Here is a 9,483-nt window from a genome sequence, read left to right as displayed (position 1 = left end):
CAATGATTAGATTCTGCTGTGCGGTGTTGATTTTATGAATGAATGTTGATTCCTATTTCATAAGCAATAACTTTCTCCGAAAGATCAATATGATATTATGTCTAATGAATAAATGAATGATTATTGATTACCTGGCATCATAACACCAATGATAATTGATGCCGATTGGAGTATGATTCATAAAGAAGGATTCATTCAAGATAAAAAAAAAAATTCATAAATTTTAGCCAACACTAATTATAATGCTTCACTTCGAAAGCCAGCATGATGCAGCCCATTACTGTGTAAAAAAAAAAAGTAAAAATTAAGAAATTAATTAATAACTTTATAATAAAAGAAAAACTAACCAGCACTAATAATGATTCACTTCAAGAGCCAGTATGATGAGGCCCATTACTGTGTAAAAAAAAAGTAAAAATTATTAAAAATTAATAAATAACTGTAATAAAAGAAAAACTAGCCAGCACTAATAATGATTCACTTCGAGAGCCAGTATGATGAGGCCCATTACTGTGTAAAAAAAGAAGTAAAAATGATTAAGAAATTAATTAATAACTTTATAATAAAAGAAAAACTAGCCAACACTAATAATGCCTCCTTTCAAGTACCAGCATGATGCGGCCCAATACTGTGTAAAAAAAGTAAAAATCATCTTTTTTTATCTGTCTAAGTAACAGCTGTAGAACCAGATTCCTTCCATACCAAGACATGACCAATTAGCCCGTCTTTGCCTCCACCAATACCTCTCGACTCCCGATTTCAATCGGCCACATGATATGTAAATTAAAACCTGTGAAGAACGCGCCCCAGAATGGTCAGTGGTCATGTCATAAATTCCTTGGCCCAAAAAGGGCATGACCCCAAAAGTTTATTATTAATGGGTTTCGATAAATCACAGCTAGGGACACTAAGCCTGGCTATTCCACTTTCTCCTTCTAAGGAGCTTCAATAGGATCCTGTTTTTCATTCATATCATTAGGATTGTGGTGGCCTGTTAGTAACGTCCTTGCCTGGGGTTCGAGTCCCACTCGAACTCGTTAGTTTCTTTGGTCGCTGCAACCTCACCCTTCTTGTAAGCTAAGGATAGGGGAGGGGGGTGGGGTTGTGGGAGCCTATAGGTCTACATCTGCTGAGTCATCAGCACCCATTGCCTGGGTAGTACAATGGTAACATGTTTGCCTAGCAATCGCATGGCTGCAGATCGATCCCAGCCCAGGACCATGAGTTTAAGCTGTTTACTGGGGAGGCCACTGCTGTGGCTGGGCACCACAGCCCGGCTGGCGCTCTAGTGAGCATCTATTCTGATTAAACTGGAACTGAAAAAAGACACCTTTTAAATCTTTAACTTGGGTGGAGAGGTGGCTCGGACGCTGATTATATGTATATATGGTCAGTCTCTAGGGCATTGTCCTGCTTGCTAGGGCAATATCAAAGTCACTGTCCCTTGCTTCTGCCATTCATGAGCGACCTTTAAACATTGGAATTACGCACATCTTTACGCATATAAAGCAAGCGCTAAGGTTTCAGGCTGTGTTGCTTCGCGTTTGAATATATGCATACAATTTCGTATTCATTAGACGGTCCTTTACCTCCCCCCCCCCCCATCAAAAAAAAAAAAAAAAAAAAAAACAGTGATTTCAACCCATCTTACTCTTTCTGCCCTTTGAAAATACACGATCGTAATATATGTTTATATATGCACACAAACACACACACACACACACATATATATATATATATATATATATATATATATATATATATATATATATATATATATATATATATGGTGCCTCGTGAAGTGTTTATCATATACCGAATTTAGACCTTCATCTATCTTAATTCTGTTCCTTCACACTAAAACTATCAAAAGAATATATGTTTAAAAGAACAAAATTCCATGATACCTTAAAGAAGCTGATACAGATGTTACCGGAACACTAATGAAACCAAAGAGCAATATGGCAAACTCTTGTCCACCTATTAAATTGAATTATCTTGTCCATCTATTAAATTTAATTATCTTGTCCACCTATTAAATTGAATTATCTTGTCCATCTATTAAATTGAATTATCTTGTCCATCTATTAAATTTAATTATCTTGTCCACCTATTAAATTGAATTATCTTGTCCATCTATTAAATTGAATTATCTTGTCCATCTATTAAATTGAATTATCTTGTCCACCTATTAAATTGAATTATCTTGTCCACCTATTAAATTGAATTATCTTGTCCACCTATTAAATTGAATTATCTTGTCCACCTATTAAATTGAATTATCTTGTCCACCTATTAAATTGAATTATCTTGTCCACCTATTAAATTGAATTATCTTGTCCACCTATTAAATTGAATTATCTTGTCCACCTATTAAATTGAATTATCTTGTCCACCTATTAAATTGAATTATCTTGTCCACCTATTAAATTGAATTATCTTGTCCACCTATTAAATTGAATTATCTTGTCCACCTATTAAATTGAATTATCTTGTCCACCTATTAAATTGAATTATCTTGTCCACCTATTAAATTGAATTATCTTGTCCACCTATTAAATTGAATTATCTTGTCCACCTATTAAATTGAATTATCTTGTCCACCTATTAAATTGAATTATCTTGTCCACCTATTAAATTGAATTATCTTGTCCACCTATTAAATTGAATTATCTTGTCCACCTATTAAATTGAATTATCTTGTCCACCTATTAAATTGAATTATCTTGTCCACCTATTAAATTGAATTATCTTGTCCACCTATTAAATTGAATTATCTTGTCCACCTATTAAATTGAATTATCTTGTCCACCTATTAAATTGAATTATCTTGTCCACCTATTAAATTGAATTATCTTGTCCACCTATTAAATTGAATTATCTTGTCCATCTATTAAATTGAATTATCTTGTCCACCTATTAAATTGAATTATCTTGTCCACCTATTAAATTGAATTATCTTGTCCACCTATTAAATTGAATTATCTTGTCCACCTATTAAATTGAATTATCTTGTCCACCTATTAAATTGAATTATCTTGTCCACCTATTAAATTGAATTATCTTGTCCACCTATTAAATTGAATTATCTTGTCCACCTATTAAATTGAATTATCTTGTCCATCTATTAAATTGAATTATCTTGTCCACCTATTAAATTGAATTATCTTGTCCACCTATTAAATTGAATTATCTTGTCCATCTATTAAATTGAATTATCTTGTCCACCTATTAAATTGAATTATCTTGTCCACCTATTAAATTGAATTATCTTGTCCATCTATTAAATTGAATTATCTTGTCCATCTATTAAATCAAATGATCTTAAATAACCATAAAATAAAAAAGAATAAAATAATGCTTTCGATTACCGAGAACATAAAGATTTTAGTTGACCTCCCACCACGACCAGTATTGCCAGTCAGGTGATCCTATCAGCAAAAGAGTGATCTATCTACACAGCACCGGCAGCTGGAATCGCATGACAAACGGCATCCGATTAAGAATGCAAGGCATCCTAATCAGACACAGGGGAGGCTTGAGCCTCGATAAAAGACAAGAGAAACAAATGCAAAACGAACTAAACTACCAGGTCGTGGAACGCGGATGAATATGCATTTTTATGTCAGATAACATCAAGATTCTCTCTCCATTAATTGCCATAAAATCGTTCCTGATCAGATAAGGATGTTTGTCGCCGAGGATAAATCTCCTATGAGGAGGAGGTGGAGGTGGAGGTGGAGGAGGAGGAGGAGGAGGAGGGGGAGGAGGACCTACTAGGGCTCCCTTAAAAGGATTTCTCTCAGACTCCAATTGTTCTCAGTTGGGCATTTTAATTTCTAGATCAGAAACTGGTGTAGTTTGCAACCGGCCGAGAAAACTTGGAAAACTTTGCTTTTCGTGTTTACCTGGAAATATAAATATATATATATATACACACACACACACACACATATATATATATATATATATATATATATATATATATATATATATATATATACATAATCAAATAAGCCATATATTTTAATACACTAATGTCTGGATTCTCTTACCGACCTCGAAATCATAGTCTCGAGGCGAAATCACTCAAAGACAATAGCATCTGACCGGCCGGGAATCGAACCCTGGTCCAGGATGCTTGTATGACAGTGACCGTACCATTTAGCCACGAAGAAAGACAAAAGTCAATGAAAATTCTTCTGTACATATACCTGTCGAATTCAGGTTTTTTCTACTTAGAATTGAAATCAACCCATCTTCACCATCGTAGCTAATTGATAGGTTTGTAACTTGGCATTCGATTAATGATAAATTTGGCACATTTAGACGTGTTTTTTTCATATTTCAAATAAGCCATATATTTTAATACATTAATGTCTGGATCCTCTTACGATGCATTTAACTCGTTCCTCTGCACAGATATTGTAACAAAAATTACTTAATCTCTCTTCACGGATTTTGTTAATTTTCTTAAAGGAACGCAGTACATAGATGATAAACCAGAGCTACTTGTATTACTCAAATTATAAATACCCAATGACATATATGGAATGCCTTTATCAATTTTCTCTCTCTCAGGCAGACCCCAGTCTCATTGAAGCAGACATTCTGATAAACTTGATATATCACTCGGTAGCCTATAAGATACGCTGGAAGCCATCTGAGAGGCCAGAACCCTCTCGCACTTAAGTCTTAAAAGCCTCTGGGGCTTCAAGCTTCGTAAAAAATAAATGCAGACTTTCACTAAGTGATTTTAAAGATTTGAAGACAATAAAGTAAAAGTCCGGTGACCAAAAGCCGCTGGGTAGCAAAAAAGGGAACAAATAAACATGCACATTAAAAGTAAACAATGGAAATACATCTCAAGTAATTCCTAGTGTTTACACTCACGTCAGGTGCCAGACAATGAGAGGGCAAAGGGAAAAAGAGAGAAAAATGGAAAGAGAAAAAGAATAAAGTATCGAGTACCTAAGCAAACATACTTCAGGTTTGCACTTGCCCCTTGACGTGCAAAGGTGGGCAAGGGGAGGGTGGGGGCAAAAACCTGGGGAAAGGGGGGGGGGGTGATAGAAGGTTAAGAAGGTAATGGCTGAGTACTATGCTGGTTCAACACTGGATGTGGGTGCAAAGGGTAGTTTCTAAATACATTCCATTTCAAGGTGAAAATACAAGAATCCTTATAAACGCCATTTTTTCTGGAAGAAATAAATGAAGACTAATAAATTTCCGTGAGTATAGAGAAATTAACCTTATGTTTGATTAAAACTGAAGGACAACTTTTATTTTGAGACGAATAAAAGAAGTAATTGGGTGTGTGTATATATATATATATATATATATATATATATATATATATATATATATACATATATATATACATATATATAATTATATATACATATATATATATATATATATATATATATATATATATATATATATATATATAATATATATATATATATATATATATATGTATATATATATATATATATATATATATATATATATATGTGTATGTATGTATATGTGTACATACACACACACAAACACACACATTATATATATATATATATATATATATATATATATATATATATATACATATAAATATATATATATATATATATATATATATATATATATATATAATAAATATATATATATACATATATATATATATGTATATATGATAATAATAATAATAATAATAATAATAATAATAACAACAATAATAATAATAACAATAAAAGTAAAGAAAACGATAAAAGAAAAAAAAAGGAAAAAGAAAATAATGAAAAAAAGGATGAGAACGTGTTTGGGAGAACGTTCAAGACACACAGCTTCAAAGAAGGGGCATCAGAGTAGATAGAGATACTTTCATACTTTCTCTCGATCGAGATAAAATACCACTCTCTTCCCCCCTGACCTGGGATTGATAATGCTCTCCCTGCGGTAGGGCATCCTGCCCTGCCCTGCCAGTGCCCTGCCAGTGCAACTCGGCCTGCTGAGATAAAAACGACACGGGAACACGGGGTACATCTGCCACTAATGCAGATACCCCGACGGGAAAAACTAAGTCGTATAAACAGATCAAGACGTAGCTACCATGTGTCCCTCCTTCACGAGCCCATATCTGTCTTCCATATCTTGTCTATGTTAATGATAATCTCATGCAGGTCACGTGTCAATTCAAGAGTTCGTAAGGCGGATAATTAACTCCCATTCAACGGATCAAGAACAGACATATGACTCTTGCTGTTTTACATAGCTTAACTATGTCATAAAACTGACAAGCGTTTACCTTTACTGCATAAGTGGTTGTCAGGGGACTGAAATGTCTGTATACTGTACATGAATGGAATAAATAGTGATAAATATAGTGAACATACCGTATGCAAATAATAATACAGTGCGTAAATAACTTTATTATACATAATGTATGTATGTATATGTATAATCATATATATATATATATATAATATATATATATATATATATATATATATACACACATATATATATATACATATATATATATATATATATATATATATATATATATACAGTATATATACACAGTATATATATATATATATATATATATATAGAGAGAGAGAGAGAGAGAGAGAGAGAGAGAGAGAGAGTATATATATCCCACAGCAACAAATTTAAGTGTTCACTTTATCATTCGAAATCGCAGACAAATTTTACAGAAATTAGCAACTCATTATCATAGTTAAATTCAAATACCAACACTTTGGAATATTCAAATACTGTAAATTTAATATTTCATTGAATTCATATTTTGAGTATCCTTATACATAAAAATAAGAATAATTTGAGGCTTTCATAGTTATTTTCTGCCTGTTTGCTAGTAAAGAAAACTTTCACCTAAATAATCTTCTTAAGAAAACTATCGGAGATTTCTTGATATCATTCTATGAAAAAAAAAAATACCCAAAAATTTATTAAGAAACCTATTGAATTTTCATGATATTTTAGTAAATACCACGAGGCATTTACTAAATAATGCTGTTATTTTATAGAATCCTTAAAAATAATGCTGTTATCTTATAGAATCCTTCAAAATAATGTTGTTATTTTATAGAAGCCTTAAAAATAATGCTGTTATTTTATAGAACCATTGAAAATAATAGTTTTTTAAAGAACCTTTAAAAATATTGCTGTTATTTTAGAGAACCCTTAAAAATAATACTGTTTATATACAGAACCCTTGAAAACAATACTGTTATTTTACAGAACCCCTAAAAAAATGCTGTTATTTTACTAAACCGTTAAAAATAATACTGTTATTTTATAGAATCCTTAAAAATAATGTTATTATTCTATAGAACCCTTAAAAATAATATTGTTATTTTATAGAACCCTTTAAAATAATGCTGTTATTTTATAGAACCCTTCAAAATAATGCTGTTATTTTATAGAACCCTTCAAAATAATGCTGTTATTTTATAGAACCCTTCAAAATAATGCTGTTATTTTAGAGATCCCATAAAAAATGCTGTTATTCTACAGAACCCTTAAAAATAATGATGGTATTTTATAGAACCATTAAAAATAATAGTTTTTTATAGAAACCTTAAAAATAATGCTGTTATTTTAGAGAACCCTTAAAAATAATACTGTTAATATATAGAACCCTTGAAAACAATACTGTTATTTTATAGAACCCTTAAAAAATGCTGTTATTTTATTGAACCGTTAAAAATAATCCTGTTATTTCATAGAACCATTAAAAATAATGCTGTTATTTTACAGAACCCTTTAAATGACGCTATTATTTTAGAGAATCCTTAAAAATAATGCTGTTATTTTATAGAATCTTTAAAAATAATGTTGTCATTTTATAGAACCGTTAAAAATAATGCTGTCATTTTATAGAACCGTTAAAAATAATTTTTTTATATATAACCTTTAAAAATAAGGCTGTTATTTAGAGAACCCTTAAAGATAATACTGTTATTTTACAGAACTTAAAAATAATACTGTTATTTCACAGAACCCTTAAAACTAACGCTGTTATATTACAGAGCCCTTAAAAATAATGCTGTTAATACCTTTCTGTATTGGACCCAAGACTCCCCAAAAGGTTCGAAAGATATCTACTCCTAAGAACCCACAAAGAAAAAAAAGAACTAAGAATTGGTAACCTCAATGCAGTCGTACTGTGAACGTCCCTCTTGCCAAAGGACCGAAGAAAACCTATCTCTGAATTCGAGTGTGAAATCTTCGTACACAAATGACCTGAATTGGCCCCCCCTGTCTCTTCTAACGGGCCCGACAGGAGCTATAGATAGACGTTGGTGTCGTTTCTCAAAACGATCCGAGAACATCATCTCTAGATAGTCGGTGTCGTCGTTTCTCAAAACGATTCAAGAACATCATCTTGAGATATTCGTTGGTATCATTTCTTAAAACGATTCGAGAACATCATCTCTAGATAGTCGTTGGCGTCATTTCTCAAAGCGATTCGAGAACGTCATATCTAGAGAGTCGTTGGTGTCGTCTCTCAAAATGATTTGAGAACATCATCTCTAGATAGGCTTTGGTATCATTTCTCAAAAGGATTCGAGAACCTCTTTTCTAGATAGTCATTGGTGTCGTTTCTCAAAACGATTTGAGAACATCTCCAGATAGTCGTTAGTGTCGTTTCTCAAAACGATTCGAGAACATCATTTCCAGATAGTCGTTGGAGTCGTTTCTCAAAACGGTTCGAGAACATCATCTCTAAACAGTCGTTGGAGTCGTTTCTCAAAACGATCCGAGAACATCATCTCAAGATAGTCATTGGTGTCGTTTCTCAAAACGGTTCGAGAACATCATCTCTAAACAGTCGTTGGTAGTCGTTTCTCAAAACGCTTCGAGAACATCACCTCCAGATAGTCGTTGGAGTCGTTTCTCAAAACGATTCGAGAACATCACCTCAAAATAGTCGTTGGAGTCGTTTCTCAAAACGATTCGAGAACATCATCTCCAGATAGTCGTTGGAGTCGTTTCTCAAAACGATTCGAGAACATCACCTTTAAATAGTCGTTGGTGTCGTTTCTCAAAACGATTCGAGATCATCATCTCTAAACAGTCGTTGGTGTCGTTTCTCTAAACGGTTCGAGAACATCATTTCTAGATAGTCGCTGGTGTCGTTTCTCAAAACGATTCGAGAACATCATCTCTGAACAGTCGTTGGTGTCGTTTCTCAAAACGATTTAAGAACATCATCACTAGATAGTCGGTGTCGTTTCTCAAAACGCTTCGAGAACATCATCTCTAAACAGTCGTTGGTAGTCGTTTCTCAAAACGCTTCGAGAACATCATCTCTAAACAGTCGTTGGTAGTCGTTTCTCAAAACGCTTCGAGAACATCATCTCTAAACAGTCGTTGGTAGTCGTTTCTCAAAACGCTTCGAGAACATCATCTCTAAACAGTCGTTGGTAGTCGTTTCTCAAAACGCTTCGAGAA

The sequence above is a fragment of the Palaemon carinicauda genome, chromosome 45 (assembly GCF_036898095.1).
Source record: "Palaemon carinicauda isolate YSFRI2023 chromosome 45, ASM3689809v2, whole genome shotgun sequence".
NCBI lineage: Eukaryota > Metazoa > Arthropoda > Malacostraca > Decapoda > Palaemonidae > Palaemon > Palaemon carinicauda.
Note: the sequence above shows the minus strand (reverse complement) of the source record.